Source organism: Neovison vison, chromosome 13, assembly GCF_020171115.1.
Source record: "Neovison vison isolate M4711 chromosome 13, ASM_NN_V1, whole genome shotgun sequence".
Classification (NCBI taxonomy): Eukaryota; Metazoa; Chordata; class Mammalia; order Carnivora; family Mustelidae; genus Neogale; species Neogale vison.
In genome coordinates, this window is record NC_058103.1 from 124,968,667 (window position 1) to 124,991,784 (window position 23,118).

The 23,118-nt window shown below is 66.5% G+C and overlaps 14 non-coding genes across 14 annotated transcripts; all 14 read left to right on the forward strand.

The window, feature by feature from the left end:
- Positions 1–213: 213 nt before the first annotated feature.
- On the forward strand, positions 214–294 carry LOC122894975. Its single transcript, XR_006381962.1, has one exon. It is a non-coding gene; the product is annotated as a small nucleolar RNA SNORD115 (small nucleolar RNA).
- Positions 295–1,880: 1,586 nt separating this feature from the next.
- Positions 1,881–1,961, forward strand: LOC122894976. Its single transcript, XR_006381963.1, has one exon. It is a non-coding gene; the product is annotated as a small nucleolar RNA SNORD115 (small nucleolar RNA).
- A 1,580-nt stretch (positions 1,962–3,541) lies between these two features.
- Positions 3,542–3,622, forward strand: LOC122894977. The gene has a single exon (XR_006381964.1). It is a non-coding gene; the product is annotated as a small nucleolar RNA SNORD115 (small nucleolar RNA).
- A 1,586-nt stretch (positions 3,623–5,208) lies between these two features.
- On the forward strand, positions 5,209–5,289 carry LOC122894978. The gene has a single exon (XR_006381966.1). It is a non-coding gene; the product is annotated as a small nucleolar RNA SNORD115 (small nucleolar RNA).
- Positions 5,290–6,869: 1,580 nt separating this feature from the next.
- LOC122894979 lies at positions 6,870–6,950 on the forward strand. Its single transcript, XR_006381967.1, has one exon. It is a non-coding gene; the product is annotated as a small nucleolar RNA SNORD115 (small nucleolar RNA).
- A 1,586-nt stretch (positions 6,951–8,536) lies between these two features.
- Positions 8,537–8,617, forward strand: LOC122895122. Its single transcript, XR_006382105.1, has one exon. It is a non-coding gene; the product is annotated as a small nucleolar RNA SNORD115 (small nucleolar RNA).
- A 1,580-nt stretch (positions 8,618–10,197) lies between these two features.
- On the forward strand, positions 10,198–10,278 carry LOC122895088. Its single transcript, XR_006382071.1, has one exon. It is a non-coding gene; the product is annotated as a small nucleolar RNA SNORD115 (small nucleolar RNA).
- Positions 10,279–11,864: 1,586 nt separating this feature from the next.
- LOC122894980 lies at positions 11,865–11,945 on the forward strand. The gene has a single exon (XR_006381968.1). It is a non-coding gene; the product is annotated as a small nucleolar RNA SNORD115 (small nucleolar RNA).
- Positions 11,946–13,525: 1,580 nt separating this feature from the next.
- LOC122894981 lies at positions 13,526–13,606 on the forward strand. The gene has a single exon (XR_006381969.1). It is a non-coding gene; the product is annotated as a small nucleolar RNA SNORD115 (small nucleolar RNA).
- Positions 13,607–15,192: 1,586 nt separating this feature from the next.
- LOC122894982 lies at positions 15,193–15,273 on the forward strand. The gene has a single exon (XR_006381970.1). It is a non-coding gene; the product is annotated as a small nucleolar RNA SNORD115 (small nucleolar RNA).
- Positions 15,274–16,854: 1,581 nt separating this feature from the next.
- Positions 16,855–16,935, forward strand: LOC122894983. Its single transcript, XR_006381972.1, has one exon. It is a non-coding gene; the product is annotated as a small nucleolar RNA SNORD115 (small nucleolar RNA).
- A 1,586-nt stretch (positions 16,936–18,521) lies between these two features.
- LOC122894984 lies at positions 18,522–18,602 on the forward strand. The gene has a single exon (XR_006381973.1). It is a non-coding gene; the product is annotated as a small nucleolar RNA SNORD115 (small nucleolar RNA).
- A 1,580-nt stretch (positions 18,603–20,182) lies between these two features.
- Positions 20,183–20,263, forward strand: LOC122894985. Its single transcript, XR_006381974.1, has one exon. It is a non-coding gene; the product is annotated as a small nucleolar RNA SNORD115 (small nucleolar RNA).
- A 1,584-nt stretch (positions 20,264–21,847) lies between these two features.
- Positions 21,848–21,928, forward strand: LOC122894986. Its single transcript, XR_006381975.1, has one exon. It is a non-coding gene; the product is annotated as a small nucleolar RNA SNORD115 (small nucleolar RNA).
- Positions 21,929–23,118: the final 1,190 nt, after the last annotated feature.

Below are 23,118 nucleotides of genomic sequence, written 5' to 3' on the forward strand. Positions count from 1 at the left end.
GGAGCAGGCCCCTCTGATAGACGGCCTCTCCCTCTGTCCTTAGAAGCCCCTTCCCAAGGGAGGATCTCGCCTTGACGACCAAGTCTTGCTTCTCCCAGCCCCGCCCAAAGGGCCCGTGTCTCAGATCGCCGGGGCATGGGCCTGCCCCGATCGCTCCCTCGGTAAGCGCGTTGTGGGTGGGCAGGGACCTCACGCGTCGCCCCCGGCTCGCTTGGGTCAATGATGAGAACTCATATGGTCTCGAAGAGCGATGATGACCTAAAAATCATGCTCAATAGGATTACGCTGAGGCCCAGTGCAGAGGACCGTGCGGGGATCAGCATCCCGCAGACCCTCGGGGCATTGAGGGCTCGCTGCAGCTGGGCGCTAGAGGAGAAGGAACTCTCGAGCGTCTCTGCGTTGGGCCCGGAACGTAGGCGCACCTGCGGGTGCCCACGGGGCTGTTCCGGCACTCATGCTTGCCCACCGTCCCAATCCTCTTCCCAGGACAGCTCCCCGGGAGCCATGGCTTGGCCCTCCTGGTCCCCTCGTGTCCTTCGGCGGGCCTGGCTGGCAAGGTTCTCGGTGCGTCGACAAGCAACATAGGTGAGCGGAAGCCTCTGGGCTTGGAGGGAGGCCCGAGACGCCTTGGGAAGCGGGTAGCCCAGCAGTGACTCTGCAGCAGGCCCTGGGCTTGGGGTGGCTGTCCTCGTTGTCCAGACGTCGTTGACCTCCCCGTGAGCGGGTGCCCTTGAACCATCCCAGGTGCAGGGAACGCGAACGTGGGGCCGTGTGGCTGGCAAGTCCTGGAAATTGCGGAGTGGCCGCCATAGGCCCAGGTGCCCCTGAGGCCTCCTGACCCATCCGGGCGTGTCCCGTGGGCCCAGGAACGTAGGGCACGTGAGACCCTTGGTCTCAGAAGCTTCTGTGTCCGTCAGCCACTGGGTGCTGCTCGAGGCACGGGACTTGGCATGTTTCGGCGGGCTGACGAGGCCTGAGCTCCGGTGCCCCAGCGCAGACGCCCAAGGCGCTGGAGACCCCGCCAGGCTGCTTCCGAAGAGCGCAGGAGGATTCCTTGTACTCGCCAGACAGCCAGGTACCACTGGGCCTAGGGGTAGGATCTGCGAGTTCCAGGCCCTATCAGCCATTGCGTCGGAGCCTCTCCCCTGAGACTCTCAAGCACCTGGGATGGGTCCTGACGAAGCGGCGCTGCACGGCGAGAGTCCGGACCCTCGCCCGGGGCGGCCAGTGGGCGGTGTGCCTGGCCGTCGTGGTGGAGAGTGACCTGGCATTCAGTGCTCGGCCCTGGGGCAGCCCTGGGCCCGAGCCACCTTGGGCTTCCAGGGTAGGGGCTCCGATCCTTGGCTCCCAGGTAGGACCAGGTGTGGGTGGGCGGCGTCCCGGCCCACAGTCCCTGACCGCCCCCCTCAGCTCACGTCCACGGGAGACAGCGGGGACCCGTCGAAACCCTGTGCTCCGTGCCATGCTCACGTGCCGTTCTGCCGACGGCTGGGCTCGCCCAGGGGCCTCGATCTCCCTTGTTTGGGGATGCCCAGGTAAGGGCAGCTGGCACCCTGGGCCCTGCTCCGTCTGTGCGCACATCAGCCGTGCGTGGGTCGGCCATATGCCCGGCCGCCACCGGCCATGTCTTTGGGAAAGGTAGCCCTCGGCCGTCTGGCCGGGGCCCCAGACCGGGGCGTTTGGACAGCTGGTCTCTCCGTCTCTCCTCAGAAGCCCATCCACCATCGAGGAGATCGCCCGCACCAGCTCGTCTTGCCTGGCCCAGCCCTGCCCACAGGTCCAATGTCTCAGGACCCCGGCGCATGGCGCAGTCCGGCACGCGGCCCCGGTAAGCGGGGTCTGGGTGCGACGGGACCGCACGCATCGCCACCAACTTGCTTGGGTCAATGATGAGAACTCATATGGTCTCGAAGAGCGATGATGACCTAAAAATCATGCTCAATAGGATTACGCTGAGGCCCAATGCAGGCGTCTGTGGCGGGATCTCAGCATCCCCCGGAGCCTCGGGACCCTGGAGGGGCGCTGCAGTTGGGAGCTTGAGGCCAAGGATCCCTCGGGGATCCCTGCTCCTGCCCTGGACCGCCCGTGCACGTCGGGGGCCCCTCGAGGTGTTGAGGCAGGCCACCGGCCTAGAGACCGAATCCCCCTCCGAGGACAGCTCCTCGGGAGCCATGCCTCACGAACCCTTGTCTCCTTGTGTCTTGCAGCGTGCCTTGGGCGCCAGGTGGTAGGCGCAGCGTTGCCCAAGACAGGTGAGTGGGAGACTCTGGGCCTGGCGGGAGATGGCAGGCGCCATGGGCACAGTCCGCGAGGCCCCAGTCACGGCAGGGGCACTGGCTCCACCGCTGTGCTAGGGGAGGGGGCCCCCGTTGTCCACACCGCGTTGGCTTGCCCGTGAACAGGCTCCCTTGAGCCATCCCAGGTCAGGGAATATGAACGTTGGGCCGCGTGACTGGCACGACTGGATCCCGGGGGGATGCCGCCATCGATCGGCGTGCCCCTGAGGCCTCCTTGGACCTCCCTTTGTGTCCTGTGGGCCCGCGAGGAGACGGGTCGGAGGACCCTTGGCGTCAGGGGCTTCTGTCCCCCTGAGCCAGTGGTGATTGCTCGAGGCAACCCCAGCGCATGTTGCTTGGGGCTGGAGAGGGCAGAGCTCCTACCCTATGAACCAGACTCCCAAGGACGTGGGGAGCCTGGGAGGCTGCTGAACTACAGCCCTCCCTGTTTCCTTGGGCTGACGATTGAGCATGGTTTGGCTGGCCTTGGGCAAGAATGGGCGAGCCCCAGGCCCCAGCGGGCACTGGGCGAGAGCCTGTCCTCCCAGGCCCAAGAGGAGGGGCCGCCACGCGGGGAGACTCAGGACCCCGTTGCAGGGCAGGGCAGTGGTCTCCTGCCTTGCGCTGTTGGGAGACCTTCACCCACGACTCCCACTCCAGACCTTTACCATCTGGGCATGGGGGCGAACGTTGGCTGCGAGTGCCAGTGCCCGGAGGCCTGGTCGACAGCCGGGCCAATCTGGGGTCGGCGTCTTCCTGGCCGTACGTTCTGGGGCCGCCCCCGTTGTCTTGGGGCCCCGGTAGGCATCGAGGTGTTAGGCATCGATAACCCAGCGTTCCCGGCCACGTCCTGGGGCCTTTCTCAGCAAGGGGTGGCTCCCACAGGGGCCCTGATATCCACTCTTTCTGGAGGCCCAGGGATGGACAGCGGCCTCCCAGGGCCCTGTTCCTTGCTTGCGGCGCCGAGCCTTGGGTCCTTCATCCACACGCCTGGCCAGCAGCGGCCAGGGCTTCGGGCGTGACCCATCGTGGCCGCATGGGGCACGTGCCACGGAGCAGGCCCCTCTGATAGACGGCCTCTCCCTCTGTCCTTAGAAGCCCCTTCCCAAGGGAGGATCTCGCCTTGACGACCAAGTCTTGCTTCTCCCAGCCCCGCCCAAAGGGCCCGTGTCTCAGATCGCCGGGGCATGGGCCTGCCCCGATCGCTCCCTCGGTAAGCGCGTTGTGGGTGGGCAGGGACCTCACGCGTCGCCCCCGGCTCGCTTGGGTCAATGATGAGAACTCATATGGTCTCGAAGAGCGATGATGACCTAAAAATCATGCTCAATAGGATTACGCTGAGGCCCAGTGCAGAGGACCGTGCGGGGATCAGCATCCCGCAGACCCTCGGGGCATTGAGGGCTCGCTGCAGCTGGGCGCTAGAGGAGAAGGAACTCTCGAGCGTCTCTGCGTTGGGCCCGGAACGTAGGCGCACCTGCGGGTGCCCACGGGGCTGTTCCGGCACTCATGTTTGCCCACCGTCCCAATCCTCTTCCCAGGACAGCTCCCCGGGAGCCATGGCTTGGCCCTCCTCGTCCCCTCGTGTCTTTCGGCGGGCCTGGCTGGCAAGGTTCTCGGTGCGTCGACAAGCAACATAGGTGAGCGGAATCCTCTGGGCTTGGAGGGAGGCCCGAGACGCCTTGGGAAGCGGGTAGCCCAGCAGTGACTCTGCAGCAGGCCCTGGGCTTGGGGTGGCGGTCCTCGTTGTGCAGACGTCGTTGACCTCCCCGTGAGCGGGTGCCCTTGAGCCATCCCAGGTGCAGGGAACGCGAACGTGGGGCCGTGTGGCTGGCAAGTCCTGGAAAGCGCGGAGTGGCCGCCATAGGCCCAGGTGCCCCTGAGGCCTCCTGACCCATCCGGGCGTGTCCCGTGGGCCCAGGAACGTAGGGCACGTGAGACCCGTGGTCTCAGAAGCTTCTGTGTCCTTCAGCCACTGGGTGCTGCTCGAGGCCGGGGACTTGGCATGTTTCGGCGTGCTGACGAGACCTGAGCTCCGGTGCCCCAGCGTACACGCCCAAGGCGCTAGAGACCCCGCCAGGCTGCTTCCGAAGAGCGCAGGAGGATTCCTTGTGCTCGCCAGACAGCCAGGTACCACTGGGCCTAGGGGTAGGATCTGCGAGTTCCAGGCCCTATCAGCCATTGCGTCGGAGCCTCTCCCCTGAGACTCTCAAGCACCTGGGATGGGTCCTGACGAAGCGGCGCTGCACGGCGAGAGTCCGGACCCTCGCCCGGGGTGGCCAGTGGGCGGTGTGCCTGGCCGTCGTGGTGGACAGTGACCTGGCATTCAGTGCTCGGCCCTGGGGCAGCCCTGGGCCCGAGCCACCTTGGGCTTCCAGGGTAGGGGCTCCGATCCTTGGCTCCCTGGTGGGACCAGGTGTGGGTGGGCGGCGTCCCGGCCCACAGTCCCTGACCGCCCCCCTCAGCTCACGTCCACGGGAGACAGCGGGGACCCGTCGAAACCCTGTGCTCCGTGCCATGCTCACGTGCCGTTCTGCCGACGGCTGGGCTCGCCCAGGGGCCTCGATCTCCCTTGTTTGGGGATGCCCAGGTAAGGGCAGCTGGCACCCTGGGCCCTGCTCCGTCTGTGCGCACATCAGCCGTGCGTGGGTCGGCCATATGCCCGGCCCCCACCGGCCAGGTCTTTGGGAAAGGTAGCCCTCGGCCGTCTGGCCGGGGCCCCAGACCGGGGCGTTTGGACAGCTGGTCTCTCCGTCTCTCCTCAGAAGCCCATCCACCATCGAGGAGATCGCCCGCACCAGCTCGTCTTGCCTGGCCCAGCCCTGCCCACAGGTCCAATGTCTCAGGACCCCGGCGCATGGCGCAGTCCGGCACGCGGCCCCGGTAAGCGCGGTCTGGGTGCGACGGGACCGCACGCATCGCCACCAACTTGCTTGGGTCAATGATGAGAACTCATATGGTCTCGAAGAGCGATGATGACCTAAAAATCATGCTCAATAGGATTACGCTGAGGCCCAATGCAGGCGTCTGTGGCGGGATCTCAGCATCCCGCGGAGCCTCGGGACCCTGGAGGGGCGCTGCAGTTGGGAGCTTGAGGCCAAGGATCCCTCGGGGATCCCTGCTCCTGCCCTGGACCGCCCGTGCACGTCGGGGGCCCCTCGAGGTGTTGAGGCAGGCCACCGGCCTAGAGACCGAATCCCCCTCCGAGGACAGCTCCTCGGGAGCCATGCCTCACGAACCCTTGTCTCCTTGTGTCTTGCAGCGTGCCTTGGGCGCCAGGTGGTAGGCGCAGCGTTGCCCAAGACAGGTGAGTGGGAGACTCTGGGCCTGGCGGGAGATGGCAGGCGCCATGGGCACAGTCCGCGAGGCCCCAGTCACGGCAGGGGCACTGGCTCCACCGCTGTGCTAGGGGTAGGGGCCCCCGTTGTCCACACCGCGTTGGCTTGCCCGTGAACAGGCTCCCTTAAGCCATCCCAGGTCAGGGAATGTGAACGTTGGGCCGCGTGACTGGCACGACTGGATCCCGGGGGGATGCCGCCATCGATCGGCGTGCCCCTGAGGCCTCCTTGGACCTCCCTTTGTGTCCTGTGGGCCCGCGAGGAGACGGGTCGGAGGACCCTTGGCGTCAGGGGCTTCTGTCCCCCTGAGCCAGTGGTGATTGCTCGAGGCAACCCCAGCGCATGTTGCTTGGGGCTGGAGAGGGCAGAGCTCCTACCCTATGAACCAGACTCCCAAGGACGTGGGGAGCCCGGGAGGCTGCTGAACTACAGCCCTCCCTGTTTCCTTGGGCTGACGATTGAGCATGGTTTGGCTGGCCTTGGGCAAGAATGGGCGAGCCCCAGGCCCCAGCGGGCACTGGGCGAGAGCCTGTCCTCCCAGGCCCAAGAGGAGGGGCCGCCACGCGGGGAGACTCAGGACCCCGTTGCAGGGCAGGGCAGAGGTCTCCTGCCTTGGGCCTTTGGGAGACGGTGACCCGCGACTCCCCCTCCAGACGTTTACCATCTGGGCATGGGGGCGAACGTTGGCTGCGAGTGCCAGCGCCGGGATGCATGGACGACAGCCGGGCCAATCTGGGTTCGGCGTCTTCCTGGCCGTACGTTCTGGGGCCGCCCCCGTTGTCTTGGGGCCCCGGTAGGCATCGAGGTGTTAGGCATCGATAACCCAGCGATCCCGGCCACGTCCTGGGGCCTTTCTCAGCGAGGGGTGGCTCCCACAGGGGCCCTGATATCCACTCTTTCTGGAGGCCCAGGGATGGACAGCGGCCTCCCAGGGCCCTGTTCCTTGCTTGCGGCGCCGAGCCTTGGGTCCTTCATCCACACGCCTGGCCAGCAGCGGCCAGGGCTTCGGGCGTGACCCATCGTGGCCGCATGGGGCACGTGCCACGGAGCAGGCCCCTCTGATAGACGGCCTCTCCCTCTGTCCTTAGAAGCCCCTTCCCAAGGGAGGATCTCGCCTTGACCACCAAGTCTTGCTTCTCCCAGCCCCGCCCAAAGGGCCCGTGTCTCAGATCGCCGGGGCATGGGCCTGCCCCGATCGCTCCCTCGGTAAGCGCGTTGTGGGTGGGCAGGGACCTCACGCGTCGCCCCCGGCTCGCTTGGGTCAATGATGAGAACTCATATGGTCTCGAAGAGCGATGATGACCTAAAAATCATGCTCAATAGGATTACGCTGAGGCCCAGTGCAGAGGACCGTGCGGGGATCAGCATCCCGCAGACCCTCGGGGCATTGAGGGCTCGCTGCAGCTGGGCGCTAGAGGAGAAGGAACTCTCGAGCGTCTCTGCGTTGGGCCCGGAACGTAGGCGCACCTGCGGGTGCCCACGGGGCTGTTCCGGCACTCATGCTTGCCCACCGTCCCAATCCTCTTCCCAGGACAGCTCCCCGGGAGCCATGGCTTGGCCCTCCTGGTCCCCTCGTGTCCTTCGGCGGGCCTGGCTGGCAAGGTTCTCGGTGCGTCGACAAGCAACATAGGTGAGCGGAAGCCTCTGGGCTTGGAGGGAGGCCCGAGACGCCTTGGGAAGCGGGTAGCCCAGCAGTGACTCTGCAGCAGGCCCTGGGCTTGGGGTGGCTGTCCTCGTTGTCCAGACGTCGTTGACCTCCCCGTGAGCGGGTGCCCTTGAGCCATCCCAGGTGCAGGGAACGCGAACGTGGGGCCGTGTGGCTGGCAAGTCCTGGAAATTGCGGAGTGGCCGCCATAGGCCCAGGTGCCCCTGAGGCCTCCTGACCCATCCGGGCGTGTCCCGTGGGCCCAGGAACGTAGGGCACGTGAGACCCTTGGTCTCAGAAGCTTCTGTGTCCTTCAGCCACTGGGTGCTGCTCGAGGCACGGGACTTGGCATGTTTCGGCGGGCTGACGAGGCCTGAGCTCCGGTGCCCCAGCGCAGACGCCCAAGGCGCTGGAGACCCCGCCAGGCTGCTTCCGAAGAGCGCAGGAGGATTCCTTGTGCTCGCCAGACAGCCAGGTACCACTGGGCCTAGGGGTAGGATCTGCGAGTTCCAGGCCCTATCAGCCATTGCGTCGGAGCCTCTCCCCTGAGACTCTCAAGCACCTGGGATGGGTCCTGACGAAGCGGCGCTGCACGGCGAGAGTCCGGACCCTCGCCCGGGGCGGCCAGTGGGCGGTGTGCCTGGCCGTCGTGGTGGAGAGTGACCTGGCATTCAGTGCTCGGCCCTGGGGCAGCCCTGGGCCCGAGCCACCTTGGGCTTCCAGGGTAGGGGCTCCGATCCTTGGCTCCCAGGTAGGACCAGGTGTGGGTGGGCGGCGTCCCGGCCCACAGTCCCTGACCGCCCCCCTCAGCTCACGTCCACGGGAGACAGCGGGGACCCGTCGAAACCCTGTGCTCCGTGCCATGCTCACGTGCCGTTCTGCCGACGGCTGGGCTCGCCCAGGGGCCTCGATCTCCCTTGTTTGGGGATGCCCAGGTAAGGGCAGCTGGCACCCTGGGCCCTGCTCCGTCTGTGCGCACATCAGCCGTGCGTGGGTCGGCCATATGCCCGGCCGCCACCGGCCATGTCTTTGGGAAAGGTAGCCCTCGGCCGTCTGGCCGGGGCCCCAGACCGGGGCGTTTGGACAGCTGGTCTCTCCGTCTCTCCTCAGAAGCCCATCCACCATCGAGGAGATCGCCCGCACCAGCTCGTCTTGCCTGGCCCAGCCCTGCCCACAGGTCCAATGTCTCAGGACCCCGGCGCATGGCGCAGTCCGGCACGCGGCCCCGGTAAGCGGGGTCTGGGTGCGACGGGACCGCACGCATCGCCACCAACTTGCTTGGGTCAATGATGAGAACTCATATGGTCTCGAAGAGCGATGATGACCTAAAAATCATGCTCAATAGGATTACGCTGAGGCACAATGCAGGCTTCTGTGGCGGGATCTCAGCATCCCCCGGAGCCTCGGGACCCTGGAGGGGCGCTGCAGTTGGGAGCTTGAGGCCAAGGATCCCTCGGGGATCCGTGCTCCTGCCCTGGACCGCCCGTGCACGTCGGGGGCCCCTCGAGGTGTTGAGGCAGGCCACCGGCCTAGAGACCGAATCCCCCTCCGAGGACAGCTCCTCGGGAGCCATGCCTCATGAACCCTTGTCTCCTTGTGTCTTGCAGCGTGCCTTGGGCGCCAGGTGGTAGGCGCAGCGTTGCCCAAGACAGGTGAGTGGGAGACTCTGGGCCTGGCGGGAGATGGCAGGCGCCATGGGCACAGTCCGCGAGGCCCCAGTCACGGCAGGGGCACTGGCTCCACCGCTGTGCTAGGGGTGGGGGCCCCCGTTGTCCACACCGCGTTGGCTTGCCCGTGAACAGGCTCCCTTGAGCTATCCCAGGTCAGGGAATATAAACGTTGGGCCGCGTGACTGGCACGACTGGATCCCGGGGGGATGCCTCCATCGATCGGCGTGCCCCTGAGGCCTCCTTGGACCTCCCTTTGTGTCCTGTGGGCCCGCGAGGAGACGGGTCGGAGGACCCTTGGCGTCAGGGGCTTCTGTCCCCCTGAGCCAGTGGTGATTGCTCGAGGCAACCCCAGCGCATGTTGCTTGGGGCTGGAGAGGGCAGAGCTCCTACCCTATGAACCAGACTCCCAAGGACGTGGGGAGCCTGGGAGGCTGCTGAACTACAGCCCTCCCTGTTTCCTTGGGCTGACGATTGAGCATGGTTTGGCTGGCCTTGGGCAAGAATGGGCGAGCCCCAGGCCCCAGCGGGCACTGGGCGAGAGCCTGTCCTCCCAGGCCCAAGAGGAGGGGCCGCCACGCGGGGAGACTCAGGACCCCGTTGCAGGGCAGGGCAGTGGTCTCCTGCCTTGCGCTGTTGGGAGACCTTCACCCACGACTCCCACTCCAGACCTTTACCATCTGGGCATGGGGGCGAACGTTGGCTGCGAGTGCCAGTGCCCGGAGGCCTGGTCGACAGCCGGGCCAATCTGGGGTCGGCGTCTTCCTGGCCGTACGTTCTGGGGCCGCCCCCGTTGTCTTGGGGCCCCGGTAGGCATCGAGGTGTTAGGCATCGATAACCCAGCGTTCCCGGCCACGTCCTGGGGCCTTTCTCAGCAAGGGGTGGCTCCCACAGGGGCCCTGATATCCACTCTTTCTGGAGGCCCAGGGATGGACAGCGGCCTCCCAGGGCCCTGTTCCTTGCTTGCGGCGCCGAGCCTTGGGTCCTTCATCCACACGCCTGGCCAGCAGCGGCCAGGGCTTCGGGCGTGACCCATCGTGGCCGCATGGGGCACGTGCCACGGAGCAGGCCCCTCTGATAGACGGCCTCTACCTCTGTCCTTAGAAACCCCTTCCCAAGGGAGGATCTCGCCTAGACGACCAAGTCTTGCTTCTCCCAGCCCCGCCCAAAGGGCCCGTGTCTCAGATCGCCGGGGCATGGGCCTGCCCCGATCGCTCCCTCGGTAAGCGCGTTGTGGGTGGGCAGGGACCTCACGCGTCGCCCCCGGCTCGCTTGGGTCAATGATGAGAACTAATATGGTCTCGAAGAGCGATGATGACCTAAAAATCATGCTCAATAGGATTACGCTGAGGCCCAGTGCAGAGGACCGTGCGGGGATCAGCATCCCGCAGACCCTCGGGGCATTGAGGGCTCGCTGCAGCTGGGCGCTAGAGGAGAAGGAACTCTCGAGCGTCTCTGCGTTGGGCCCGGAACGTAGGCGCACCTGCGGGTGCCCACGGGGCTGTTCCGGCACTCATGCTTGCCCACCGTCCCAATCCTCTTCCCAGGACAGCTCCCCGGGAGCCATGGCTTGGCCCTCCTGGTCCCCTCGTGTCCTTCGGCGGGCCTGGCTGGCAAGGTTCTCGGTGCGTCGACAAGCAACATAGGTGAGCGGAAGCCTCTGGGCTTGGAGGGAGGCCCGAGACGCCTTGGGAAGCGGGTAGCCCAGCAGTGACTCTGCAGCAGGCCCTGGGCTTGGGGTGGCTGTCCTCGTTGTCCAGACGTCGTTGACCTCCCCGTGAGCGGGTGCCCTTGAGCCATCCCAGGTGCAGGGAACGCGAACGTGGGGCCGTGTGGCTGGCAAGTCCTGGAAATTGCGGAGTGGCCGCCATAGGCCCAGGTGCCCCTGAGGCCTCCTGACCCATCCGGGCGTGTCCCGTGGGCCCAGGAACGTAGGGCACGTGAGACCCTTGGTCTCAGAAGCTTCTGTGTCCTTCAGCCACTGGGTGCTGCTCGAGGCACGGGACTTGGCATGTTTCGGCGGGCTGACGAGGCCTGAGCTCCGGTGCCCCAGCGCAGACGCCCAAGGGGCTGGAGACCCCGCCAGGCTGCTTCCGAAGAGCGCAGGAGGATTCCTTGTGCTCGCCAGACAGCCAGGTACCACTGGGCCTAGGGGTAGGATCTGCGAGTTCCAGGCCCTATCAGCCATTGCGTCGGAGCCTCTCCCCTGAGACTCTCAAGCACCTGGGATGGGTCCTGACGAAGCGGCGCTGCACGGCGAGAGTCCGGACCCTCGCCCGGGGCGGGCAGTGGGCGGTGTGCCTGGCCGTCGTGGTGGAGAGTGACCTGGCATTCAGTGCTCGGCCCTGGGGCAGCCCTGGGCCCGAGCCACCTTGGGCTTCCAGGGTAGGGGCTCCGATCCTTGGCTCCCAGGTAGGACCAGGTGTGGGTGGGCGGCGTCCCGGCCCACAGTCCCTGACCGCCCCCCTCAGCTCACGTCCACGGGAGACAGCGGGGACCCGTCGAAACCCTGTGCTCCGTGCCATGCTCACGTGCCGTTCTGCCGACGGCTGGGCTCGCCCAGGGGCCTCGATCTCCCTTGTTTGGGGATGCCCAGGTAAGGGCAGCTGGCACCCTGGGCCCTGCTCCGTCTGTGCGCACATCAGCCGTGCGTGGGTCGGCCATATGCCCGGCCGCCACCGGCCAGGTCTTTGGGAAAGGTAGCCCTCGGCCGTCTGGCCGGGGCCCCAGACCGGGGCGTTTGGACAGCTGGTCTCTCCGTCTCTCCTCAGAAGCCCATCCACCATCGAGGAGATCGCCCGCACCAGCTCGTCTTGCCTGGCCCAGCCCTGCCCACAGGTCCAATGTCTCAGGACCCCGGCGCATGGCGCAGTCCGGCACGCGGCCCCGGTAAGCGGGGTCTGGGTGCGACGGGACCGCACGCATCGCCACCAACTTGCTTGGGTCAATGATGAGAACTCATATGGTCTCGAAGAGCGATGATGACCTAAAAATCATGCTCAATAGGATTACGCTGAGGCCCAATGCAGGCTTCTGTGGCGGGATCTCAGCATCCCCCGGAGCCTCGGGACCCTGGAGGGGCGCTGCAGTTGGGAGCTTGAGGCCAAGGATCCCTCGGGGATCCCTGCTCCTGCCCTGGACCGCCCGTGCACGTCGGGGGCCCCTCGAGGTGTTGAGGCAGGCCACCGGCCTAGAGACCGAATCCCCCTCCGAGGACAGCTCCTCGGGAGCCATGCCTCACGAACCCTTGTCTCCTTGTGTCTTGCAGCGTGCCTTGGGCGCCAGGTGGTAGGCGCAGCGTTGCCCAAGACAGGTGAGTGGGAGACTCTGGGCCTGGCGGGAGATGGCAGGCGCCATGGGCACAGTCCGCGAGGCCCCAGTCACGGCAGGGGCACTGGCTCCACCGCTGTGCTAGGGGAGGGGGCCCCCGTTGTCCACACCGCGTTGGCTTGCCCGTGAACAGGCTCCCTTGAGCCATCCCAGGTCAGGGAATATGAACGTTGGGCCGCGTGACTGGCACGACTGGATCCCGGGGGGATGCCGCCATCGATCGGCGTGCCCCTGAGGCCTCCTTGGACCTCCCTTTGTGTCCTGTGGGCCCGCGAGGAGACGGGTCGGAGGACCCTTGGCGTCAGGGGCTTCTGTGCCCCTGAGCCAGTGGTGATTGCTCGAGGCAACCCCAGCGCATGTTGCTTGGGGCTGGAGAGGGCAGAGCTCCTACCCTATGAACCAGACTCCCAAGGACGTGGGGAGCCTGGGAGGCTGCTGAACTACAGCCCTCCCTGTTTCCTTGGGCTGACGATTGAGCATGGTTTGGCTGGCCTTGGGCAAGAATGGGCGAGCCCCAGGCCCCAGCGGGCACTGGGCGAGAGCCTGTCCTCCCAGGCCCAAGAGGAGGGGCCGCCACGCGGGGAGACTCAGGACCCCGTTGCAGGGCAGGGCAGTGGTCTCCTGCCTTGCGCTGTTGGGAGACCTTCACCCACGACTCCCACTCCAGACCTTTACCATCTGGGCATGGGGGCGAACGTTGGCTGCGAGTGCCAGTGCCCGGAGGCCTGGTCGACAGCCGGGCCAATCTGGGGTCGGCGTCTTCCTGGCCGTACGTTCTGGGGCCGCCCCCGTTGTCTTGGGGCCCCGGTAGGCATCGAGGTGTTAGGCATCGATAACCCAGCGTTCCCGGCCACGTCCTGGGGCCTTTCTCAGCAAGGGGTGGCTCCCACAGGGGCCCTGATATCCACTCTTTCTGGAGGCCCAGGGATGGACAGCGGCCTCCCAGGGCCCTGTTCCTTGCTTGCGGCGCCGAGCCTTGGGTCCTTCATCCACACGCCTGGCCAGCAGCGGCCAGGGCTTCGGGCGTGACCCATCGTGGCCGCATGGGGCACGTGCCACGGAGCAGGCCCCTCTGATAGACGGCCTCTCCCTCTGTCCTTAGAAACCCCTTCCCAAGGGAGGATCTCGCCTTGACGACCAAGTCTTGCTTCTCCCAGCCCCGCCCAAAGGGCCCGTGTCTCAGATCGCCGGGGCATGGGCCTGCCCCGATCGCTCCCTCGGTAAGCGCGTTGTGGGTGGGCAGGGACCTCACGCGTCGCCCCCGGCTCGCTTGGGTCAATGATGAGAACTCATATGGTCTCGAAGAGCGATGATGACCTAAAAATCATGCTCAATAGGATTACGCTGAGGCCCAGTGCAGAGGACCGTGCGGGGATCAGCATCCCGCAGACCCTCGGGGCATTGAGGGCTCGCTGCAGCTGGGCGCTAGAGGAGAAGGAACTCTCGAGCGTCTCTGCGTTGGGCCCGGAACGTAGGCGCACCTGCGGGTGCCCACGGGGCTGTTCCGGCACTCATGCTTGCCCACCGTCCCAATCCTCTTCCCAGGACAGCTCCCCGGGAGCCATGGCTTGGCCCTCCTGGTCCCCTCGTGTCCTTCGGCGGACCTGGCTGGCAAGGTTCTCGGTGCGTCGACAAGCAACATAGGTGATCGGAATCCTCTGGGCTTGGAGGGAGGCCCGAGACGCCTTGGGAAGCGGGTAGCCCAGCAGTGACTCTGCAGCAGGCCCTGGGCTTGGGGTGGCGGTCCTCGTTGTGCAGACGTCGTTGACCTCCCCGTGAGCGGGTGCCCTTGAGCCATCCCAGGTGCAGGGAACGCGAACGTGGGGCCGGGTGGCTGGCAAGTCCTGGAAAGCGCGGAGTGGCCGCCATAGGCCCAGGTGCCCCTGAGGCCTCCTGACCCATCCGGGCGTGTCCCGTGGGCCCAGGAACGTAGGGCACGTGAGACCCGTGGTCTCAGAAGCTTCTGTGTCCTTCAGCCACTGGGTGCTGCTCGAGGCCGGGGACTTGGCATGTTTCGGCGTGCTGACGAGGCCTGAGCTCCGGTGCCCCAGCGCACTCGCCCAAGGCGCTAGAGACCCCGCCAGGCTGCTTCCGAAGAGCGCAGGAGGATTCCTTGTGCTCGCCAGACAGCCAGGTACCACTGGGCCTAGGGGTAGGATCTGCGAGTTCCAGGCCCTATCAGCCATTGCGTCGGAGCCTCTCCCCTGAGACTCTCAAGCACTTGGGATGGGTGCTGACGAAGCGGCGCTGCACGGCGAGAGTCCGGACCCTCGCCCGGGTTGGCCAGTGGGCGGTGTGCCTGGCCGTCGTGGTGGACAGTGATCTGGCATTCAGTGCTCGGCCCTGGGGCAGCCCTGGGCCCGAGCCACCTTGGGCTTCCAGGGTAGGGGCTCCGATCCTTGGCTCCCAGGTGGGACCAGGTGTGGGTGGGCGGCGTCCCGGCCCACAGTCCCTGACCGCCCCCCTCAGCTCACGTCCACGGGAGACAGCGGGGACCCGTCGAAACCCTGTGCTCCGTGCCATGCTCACGTGCCGTTCTGCCGACGGCTGGGCTCGCCCAGGGGCCTCGATCTCCCTTGTTTGGGGATGCCCAGGTAAGGGCAGCTGGCACCCTGGGCCCTGCTCCGTCTGTGCGCACATCAGCCGTGCGTGGGTCGGCCATATGCCCGGCCGCCACCGGCCAGGTCTTTGGGAAAGGTAGCCCTCGGCCGTCTGGCCGGGGCCCCAGACCGGGGCGTTTGGACAGCTGGTCTCTCCGTCTCTCCTCAGAAGCCCATCCACCATCGAGGAGATCGCCCGCACCAGCTCGTCTTGCCTGGCCCAGCCCTGCCCACAGGTCCAATGTCTCAGGACCCCGGCGCATGGCGCAGTCCGGCACGCGGCCCCGGTAAGCGGGGTCTGGGTGCGACGGGACCGCACGCATCGCCACCAACTTGCTTGGGTCAATGATGAGAACTCATATGGTCTCGAAGAGCGATGATGACCTAAAAATCATGCTCAATAGGATTACGCTGAGGCCCAATGCAGGCGTCTGTGGCGGGATCTCAGCATCCCCCGGAGCCTCGGGACCCTGGAGGGGCGCTGCAGTTGGGAGCTTGAGGCCAAGGATCCCTCGGGGATCCCTGCTCCTGCCCTGGACCGCCCGTGCACGTCGGGGGCCCCTCGAGGTGTTGAGGCAGGCCACCGGCCTAGAGACCGAATCCCCCTCCGAGGACAGCTCCTCGGGAGCCATGCCTCACGAACCCTTGTCTCCTTGTGTCTTGCAGCGTGCCTTGGGCGCCAGGTGGTAGGCGCAGCGTTGCCCAAGACAGGTGAGTGGGAGACTCTGGGCCTGGCGGGAGATGGCAGGCGCCATGGGCACAGTCCGCGAGGCCCCAGTCACGGCAGGGGCACTGGCTCCACCGCTGTGCTAGGGGAGGGGGCCCCCGTTGTCCACACCGCGTTGGCTTGCCCGTGAACAGGCTCCCTTAAGCCATCCCAGGTCAGGGAATGTGAACGTTGGGCCGCGTGACTGGCACGACTGGATCCTGGGGGGATGCCGCCATCGATCGGCGTGCCCCTGAGGCCTCCTTGGACCTCCCTTTGTGTCCTGTGGGCCCGCTAGGAGACGGGTCGGAGGACCCTTGGCGTCAGGGGCTTCTGTCCCCCTGAGCCAGTGGTGATTGCTCGAGGCAACCCCAGCGCATGTTGCTTGGGGCTGGAGAGGGCAGAGCTCCTACCCTATGAACCAGACTCCCAAGGACGTGGGGAGCCTGGGAGGCTGCTGAACTACAGCCCTCCCTGTTTCCTTGGGCTGACGATTGAGCATGGTTTGGCTGGCCTTGGGCAAGAATGGGCGAGCCCCAGGCCCCAGCGGGCACTGGGCGAGAGCCTGTCCTCCCAGGCCCAAGAGGAGGGGCCGCCACGCGGGGAGACTCAGGACCCCGTTGCAGGGCAGGGCAGAGGTCTCCTGCCTTGGGCCTTTGGGAGACGGTGACCCGCGACTCCCACTCCAGACGTTTACCATCTGGGCATGGGGGGCGAACGTTGGCTGCGAGTGCCAGCGCCGGGATGCATGGACGACAGCCGGGCCAATCTGGGTTCGGCGTCTTCCTGGCCGTACGTTCTGGGGCCGCCCCCGTTGTCTTGGGGCCCCGGTAGGCATCGAGGTGTTAGGCATCGATAACCCAGCGATCCCGGCCACGTCCTGGGGCCTTTCTCAGCGAGGGGTGGCTCCCACAGGGGCCCTGATATCCACTCTTTCTGGAGGCCCAGGGATGGACAGCGGCCTCCCAGGGCCCTGTTCCTTGCTTGCGGCGCCGAGCCTTGGGTCCTTCATCCACACGCCTGGCCAGCAGCGGCCAGGGCTTCGGGCGTGACCCATCGTGGCCGCATGGGGCACGTGCCACGGAGCAGGCCCCTCTGATAGACGGCCTCTCCCTCTGTCCTTAGAAGCCCCTTCCCAAGGGAGGATCTCGCCTTGACCACCAAGTCTTGCTTCTCCCAGCCCCGCCCAAAGGGCCCGTGTCTCAGATCGCCGGGGCATGGGCCTGCCCCGATCGCTCCCTCGGTAAGCGCGTTGTGGGTGGGCAGGGACCTCACGCGTCGCCCCCGGCTCGCTTGGGTCAATGATGAGAACTCATATGGTCTCGAAGAGCGATGATGACCTAAAAATCATGCTCAATAGGATTACGCTGAGGCCCAGTGCAGAGGACCGTGCGGGGATCAGCATCCCGCAGACCCTCGGGGCATTGAGGGCTCGCTGCAGCTGGGCGCTAGAGGAGAAGGAACTCTCGAGCGTCTCTGCGTTGGGCCCGGAACGTAGGCGCACCTGCGGGTGCCCACGGGGCTGTTCCGGCACTCATGCTTGCCCACCGTCCCAATCCTCTTCCCAGGACAGCTCCCCGGGAGCCATGGCTTGGCCCTCCTGGTCCCCTCGTGTCCTTCGGCGGGCCTGGCTGGCAAGGTTCTCGGTGCGTCGACAAGCAACATAGGTGAGCGGAAGCCTCTGGGCTTGGAGGGAGGCCCGAGACGCCTTGGGAAGCGGGTAGCCCAGCAGTGACTCTGCAGCAGGCCCTGGGCTTGGGGTGGCTGTCCTCGTTGTCCAGACGTCGTTGACCTCCCCGTGAGCGGGTGCCCTTGAGCCATCCCAGGTGCAGGGAACGCGAACGTGGGGCCGTGTGGCTGGCAAGTCCTGGAAAGCGCGGAGTGGCCGCCATAGGCCCAGGTGCCCCTGAGGCCTCCTGACCCATCCGGGCGTATCCCGTGGGCCCAGGAACGTAGGGCACGTGAGACCCGTGGTCTCAGAAGCTTCTGTGTCCTTCAGCCACTGGGTGCTGCTCGAGGCACGGGACTTGGCATGTTTCGGCGGGCTGACGAGGCCTGAGCTCCGCTGCCCCAGCGCAGACGCCCAAGGCGCTGGAGACCCCGCCAGGCTGCTTCCGAAGAGCGCAGGAGGATTCCTTGTGCTCGCCAGACAGCCAGGTACCACTGGGCCTAGGGGTAGGATCTGCGAGTTCCAGGCCCTATCAGCCATTGCGTCGGAGCCTCTCCCCTGAGACTCTCAAGCACCTGGGATGGGTCCTGACGAAGCGGCGCTGCACGGCGAGAGTCCGGACCCTCGCCCGGGGCGGCCAGTGGGCGGTGTGCCTGGCCGTCGTGGTGGACAGTGACCTGGCATTCAGTGCTCGGCCCTGGGGCAGCCCTGGGCCCGAGCCACCTTGGGCTTCCAGGGTAGGGGCTCCGATCCTTGGCTCCCAGGTAGGACGAGGTGTGGGTGGGCGGCGTCCCGGCCCACAGTCCCTGACCGCCCCCCTCAGCTCACGTCCACGGGAGACAGCAGGGACCCGTCGAAACCCTGTGCTCCGTGCCATGCTCACGTGCCGTTGTGCCGACGGCTGGGCTCGCCCAGGGGCCTCGATCTCCCTTGTTTGGGGATGCCCAGGTAAGGGCAGCTGGCACCCTGGGCCCTGCTCCGTCTGTGCGCACATCAGCCGTGCGTGGGTCGGCCATATGCCCGGCCGCCACCGGCCAGGTCTTTGGGAAAGGTAGCCCTCGGCCGTCTGGCCGGGGCCCCAGACCGGGGCGTTTGGACAGCTGGTCTCTCCGTCTCTCCTCAGAAGCCCATCCACCATCGAGGAGATCGCCCGCACCAGCTCGTCTTGCCTGGCCCAGCCCTGCCCACAGGTCCAATGTCTCAGGACCCCGGCGCATGGCGCAGTCCGGCACGCGGCCCCGGTAAGCGGGGTCTGGGTGCGACGGGACCGCACGCATCGCCACCAACTTGCTTGGGTCAATGATGAGAACTCATATGGTCTCGAAGAGCGATGATGACCTAAAAATCATGCTCAATAGGATTACGCTGAGGCCCAATGCAGGCGTCTGTGGCGGGATCTCAGCATCCCCCGGAGCCTCGGGACCCTGGAGGGGCGCTGCAGTTGGGAGCTTGAGGCCAAGGATCCCTCGGGGATCCCTGCTCCTGCCCTGGACCGCCCGTGCACGTCGGGGGCCCCTCGAGGTGTTGAGGCAGGCCACCGGCCTAGAGACCGAATCCCCCTCCGAGGACAGCTCCTCGGGAGCCATGCCTCACGAACCCTTGTCTCCTTGTGTCTTGCAGCGTGCCTTGGGCGCCAGGTGGTAGGCGCAGCGTTGCCCAAGACAGGTGAGTGGGAGACTCTGGGCCTGGCGGGAGATGGCAGGCGCCATGGGCACAGTCCGCGAGGCCCCAGTCACGGCAGGGGCACTGGCTCCACCGCTGTGCTAGGGGTAGGGGCCCCCGTTGTCCACACCGCGTTGGCTTGCCCGTGAACAGGCTCCCTTAAGCCATCCCAGGTCAGGGAATGTGAACGTTGGGCCGCGTGACTGGCACGACTGGATCCTGGGGGGATGCCGCCATCGATCGGCGTGCCCCTGAGGCCTCCTTGGACCTCCCTTTGTGTCCTGTGGGCCCGCTAGGAGACGGGTCGGAGGACCCTTGGCGTCAGGGGCTTCTGTCCCCCTGAGCCAGTGGTGATTGCTCGAGGCAACCCCAGCGCATGTTGCTTGGGGCTGGAGAGGGCAGAGCTCCTACCCTATGAACCAGACTCCCAAGGACGTGGGGAGCCTGGGAGGCTGCTGAACTACAGCCCTCCCTGTTTCCTTGGGCTGACGATTGAGCATGGTTTGGCTGGCCTTGGGCAAGAATGGGCGAGCCCCAGGCCCCAGCGGGCACTGCGCGAGAGCCTGTCCTCCCAGGCCCAAGAGGAGGGGCCGCCACGCGGGGAGACTCAGGACCCCGTTGCAGGGCAGGGCAGAGGTCTCCTGCCTTGGGCCTTTGGGAGACGGTGACCCGCGACTCCCACTCCAGACGTTTACCATCTGGGCATGGGGGCGAACGTTGGCTGCGAGTGCCAGCGCCGGGATGCATGGACGACAGCCGGGCCAATCTGGGTTCGGCGTCTTCCTGGCCGTACGTTCTGGGGCCGCCCCCGTTGTCTTGGGGCCCCGGTAGGCATCGAGGTGTTAGGCATCGATAACCCAGCGATCCCGGCCACGTCCTGGGGCCTTTCTCCGCGAGGGGTGGCTCCCACAGGGGCCCTGATATCCACTCTTTCTGGAGGCCCAGGGATGGACAGCGGCCTCCCAGGGACCTGTTCCTTGCTTGCGGCGCCGAGCCTTGGGTCCTTCATCCACACGCCTGGCCAGCAGCGGCCAGGGCTTCGGGCGTGACCCATCGTGGCCGCATGGGGCACGTGCCACGGAGCAGGCCCCTCTGATAGACGGCCTCTCCCTCTGTCCTTAGAAGCCCCTTCCCAAGGGAGGATCTCGCCTTGACCACCAAGTCTTGCTTCTCCCAGCCCCGCCCAAAGGGCCCGTGTCTCAGATCGCCGGGGCATGGGCCTGCCCCGATCGCTCCCTCGGTAAGCGCGTTGTGGGTGGGCAGGGACCTCACGCGTCGCCCCCGGCTCGCTTGGGTCAATGATGAGAACTCATATGGTCTCGAAGAGCGATGATGACCTAAAAATCATGCTCAATAGGATTACGCTGAGGCCCAGTGCAGAGGACCGTGCGGGGATCAGCATCCCGCAGACCCTCGGGGCATTGAGGGCTCGCTGCAGCTGGGCGCTAGAGGAGAAGGAACTCTCGAGCGTCTCTGCGTTGGGCCCGGAACGTAGGCGCACCTGCGGGTGCCCACGGGGCTGTTCCGGCACTCATGCTTGCCCACCGTCCCAATCCTCTTCCCAGGACAGCTCCCCGGGAGCCATTGGTTGGCCCTCCTCGTCCCCTCGTGTCCTTCGGCGGGCCTGGCTGGCAAGGTTCTCGGTGCGTCGACAAGCAACATAGGTGAGCGGAAGCCTCTGGGCTTGGAGGGAGGCCCGAGACGCCTTGGGAAGCGGGTAGCCCAGCAGTGACTCTGCAGCAGGCCCTGGGCTTGGGGTGGCGGTCCTCGTTGTGCAGACGTCGTTGACCTCCCCGTGAGCGGGTGCCCTTGAGCCATCCCAGGTGCAGGGAACGCGAACGTGGGGCCGGGTGGCTGGCAAGTCCTGGAAAGCGCGGAGTGGCCGCCATAGGCCCAGGTGCCCCTGAGGCCTCCTGACCCATCGGGCGTGTCCCGTGGGCCCAGGAACGTAGGGCACGTGAGACCCGTGGTCTCAGAAGCTTCTGTGTCCTTCAGCCACTGGGTGCTGCTCGAGGCACGGGACTTGGCATGTTTCGGCGGGCTGACGAGGCCTGAACTCCGGTGCCCCAGCGCACACGCCCAAGGCGCTTGAGACCCCGCCAGGCTGCTTCCGAAGAGCGCAGGAGGATTCCTTGTGCTCGCCAGACAGCCAGGTACCACTGGGCCTAGGGGTAGGATCTGCGAGTTCCAGGCCCTATCAGCCATTGCGTCGGAGCCTCTTCCCTGAGACTCTCAAGTACCTGGGATGGGTCCTGACGAAGCGGCGCTGCACGGCGAGAGTCCGGACCCTCGCCCGGGGCGGCCAGTGGGCAGTGTGCCTGGCCGTCGTGGTGGACAGTGACCTGGCATTCAGTGCTCGGACCTGGGGCAGCCCTGGGCCCGAGCCACCTTGGGCTTCCAGGGTAGGGGCTCCGATCCTTGGCTCCCAGGTGGGACCAGGTGTGGGTAGGCGGCGTCCGGCCCACAGTCCCTGACCGCCCCCCTCAGCTCACGTCCACGGGAGACAGCGGGGACCCGTCGAAACCCTGTGCTCCGTGCCATGCTCACGTGCCGTTCTGCCGACGGCTGGGCTCGCCCAGGGGCCTCGATCTCCCTTGTTTGGGGATGCCCAGGTAAGGGCAGCTGGCACCCTGGGCCCTGCTCTGTCTGTGCGCACATCAGCCGTGCGTGGGTCGGCCATATGCCCGGCCGCCACCGGCCAGGTCTTTGGGAAAGGTAGCCCTCGGCCCTCTGGTCGGGGTCCCAGACCGGGGCGTTTGGACAGCTGGTCTCTCCGTCTCTCCTCAGAAGCCCATCCACCATCGAGGAGATCGCCCGCACCAGCTCGTCTTGCCTGGCCCAGCCCTGCCCACAGGTCCAATGTCTCAGGACCCCGGCGCATGGCGCAGTCCGGCACGCGGCCCCGGTAAGCGGGGTCTGGGTGCGACGGGACCGCACGCATTGCCACCAACTTGCTTGGGTCAATGATGAGAACTCATATGGTCTCGAAGAGCGATGATGACCTAAAAATCATGCTCAATAGGATTACGCTGAGGCCCAATGCAGGCGTCTGTGGCGGGATCTCAGCTTCCCCCGGAGCCTCGGGACCCTGGAGGGGCGCTGCAGTTGGGAGCTTGAGGCCAAGGATCCCTCGGGGATCCCTGCTCCTGCCCTGGACCGCCCGTGCACGTCGGTGGCCCCTCGAGGTGTTGAGGCAGGCCACCGGCCTAGAGACCGAATCCCCCTCCGAGGACAGCTCCTCGGGAGCCATGCCTCACGAACCCTTGTCTCCTTGTGTCTTGCAGCGTGCCTTGGGCGCCAGGTGGTAGGCGCAGCGTTGCCCAAGACAGGTGAGTGGGAGACTCTGGGCCTGGCGGGAGATGGCAGGCGCCATGGGCACAGTCCGCGAGGCCCCAGTCACGGCAGGGGCACTGGCTCCACCGCTGTGCTAGGGGTAGGGGCCCCCGTTGTCCACACCGCGTTGGCTTGCCCGTGAACTGGCTCCCTTAAGCCATCCCAGGTCAGGGAATGTGAACGTTGGGCCGAGTGACTGGCACGCCTGGATCCCGGGGGGATGCCGCCATCGATCGGCGTGCCCCTGAGGCCTCCTTGGACCTCCCTTTGTGTCCTGTGGGCCCGCGAGGAGACGGGTCGGAGGACCCTTGGCGTCAGGGGCTTCTGTCCCCCTGAGCCAGTGGTGATTGCTCGAGGCAACCCCAGCGCATGTTGCTTGGGGCTGGAGAGGGCAGAGCTCCTACCCTATGAACCAGACTCCCAAGGACGTGGGGAGCCTGGGAGGCTGCTGAACTACAGCCCTCCCTGTTTCCTTGGGCTGACGATTGAGCATGGTTTGGCTGGCCTTGGGCAAGAATGGGCGAGCCCCAGGCCCCAGCGGGCACTGGGCGAGAGCCTGTCCTCCCAGGCCCAAGAGGAGGGGCCGCCACGCGGGGAGACTCAGGACCCCGTTGCAGGGCAGGGCAGAGGTCTCCTGCCTTGGGCCTTTGGGAGACGGTGACCCGCGACTCCCACTCCAGACGTTTACCATCTGGGCATGGGGGCGAACGTTGGCTGCGAGTGCCAGCGCCAGGATGCATGGACGACAGCCGGGCCAATCTGGGGTCGGCGTCTTGCTGGCCGTACGTTCTGGGGCCGCCCCCGTTGTCTTGGGGCCCCGGTAGGCATCGAGGTGTTAGGCATCGATAACCCAGCGATCCCGGCCACGTCCTGGGCCCTTTCTCAGCGAGGGGTG